Below are 1,679 nucleotides of genomic sequence, written 5' to 3'. Positions count from 1 at the left end.
CCCCCCACCCCCAGTCCTGCAGGGCTCCCAGGGGCTGCTCAGAGCCACACATGTCAGCGTGGGTAAGGACTCTGAGGGCGCCTGACCGAATGCCATCTTCCGAGAGGAGGAACGGAGGCGCAGAAAGGTCGAAATAACGCAAGTATCTCCCAGCAAAGTCAGCGACCGAGATTGGGAGGGAGCCTGGTGGTCCTGGAGCCCTAGGCTGGGTCCCCTCTTTTTTTTTTCTCTTTCTTGCCGGGGCTTGAGTGGGAGTGAATGCGTCAGAGCTCGGGGAGAAAATTTCTGTGACTTGTGTCTGCAGGTTTGTTATATAAAGTGGAGTCTTCTGCCTGGCACAGCCCCGCGAGCCCTCACTTGGGAACTGACGTAGCTGCCGGCACCCGCAGAACAGCAGCCAAAAAAGCAAAAATCAAAAAAACACTAAAAACTTAAAATGACTGCCCTGGCCAGTTTTGCTCAGTGGTTGGAATATCAGTTTGTTCTCTGAAGGGTCTTAGCTTTAATTCTCAGTCAAGGGCATGTACCTGGGTTGCAGGTTTGATTCCCTAGCCCTGGTGCAGGCTCCTGCATGAGGCAACCAATCAATGTGTCACTCTCACATTGATGTTTCTCTCTCTTTCTCTCTCTTCCTTCTTCTTCTCCTCCTCCTTCTTCTCCTCCTCCTCCCACTTCCAAAACGCCCTCCGAGGCATCAGAGCTTCAGGACGCAGAGGCAAGAACTCGGTCTGGGTCTGGAGGTCGGTGGCTGGGACCAAAGAGGGCAAGACCCCCTTCAGGTCACCGCAAAGGACCTCCATCTGACTCTCCCTCCCCGGGCTCCCGATCCCCAAACACTTGGGGCTCCGGCCTCCGGACCAGGAAGCAGGAAGCCAGCAACACTCTCCCTCCGACGCCTCCGCCACCTCCGCCACCTCCGCCACCCTCACCTGCCTCCTCCCTGTCCCACTGGTATGTTCGCCCGGAGGTGTTCTGGAAGCTGGAGGCTGGTTCTCATTCTCCCAGACTCGCTGTGTGTCCTAAAGCGGGCTGCCACCCCCTCTGAGCTTCAACCTGCCAGGTGGCCTGGGTACTCCCCGAGGATGGGGCTGACTCAGGTGGCCACAGAGGCGTGAGCGGCATCCACGCCCCCTCCTGCACCCAGCCCACCTGCTCCTGCCCTATTTGCCAGCCGTACCCTCAGGCCAGTTTCTGAGCCCACCCTACCTGTGGCAGGTGGGATGGATGGAGGATGTCCTGCCAGGTCCCAGGCTCCAGAAGGCAAGTGACTGGAGGCACCTTCCCTGGACCCTGCCTGGACCACCATTTTCTAAGCTGTGCTTGGAGGAGGAAGACCGTACAAGGGGGGAGATGGGGCTACAGACCAGAGCAAGAGTGGTGAGCCCACCCCATGAGCTGCAATGACCTTGACGTTCACGGGTCCTGGGGCCTGGACTCCTGGGGTGGCCTTGACATCAGGCAGGAGAAAGTCCCAACTGTGGTCTAGCCTAGGGCCAGGCTGCGGCTCAGGACTTCGGGTTACATATTAACCCTGGTCCCACCGAGGCTCCTACCGGGCTGGAGCCACCTCCCCGGCTCGAGCCCCGGCCTCCTGCTACCCACCTGGCCCCTTGTGCCTCCCACGCCACCTCCCCCCGCGCTCCAAGCAGTAGCCGCCTTGCCCATTGAGCCAAATCTTT

The 1,679-nt window shown here is 59.4% G+C and overlaps 1 protein-coding gene across 1 annotated transcript in view; it reads right to left on the bottom strand.

The window, feature by feature from the left end:
• Positions 1 to 1,679, bottom strand: part of CX3CL1 (chemokine (C-X3-C motif) ligand 1) — an 11,855-nt gene that overhangs the window by 9,613 nt on the left and 563 nt on the right. The window lies entirely within an intron of this gene.

This window comes from Myotis davidii, unplaced genomic scaffold (genome assembly GCF_000327345.1).
Source record: "Myotis davidii unplaced genomic scaffold, ASM32734v1 scaffold590, whole genome shotgun sequence".
NCBI classification, from domain to species: domain Eukaryota; kingdom Metazoa; phylum Chordata; class Mammalia; order Chiroptera; family Vespertilionidae; genus Myotis; species Myotis davidii.
Note: the sequence above shows the minus strand (reverse complement) of the source record. Positions and strands in the feature narration are given on the sequence as shown.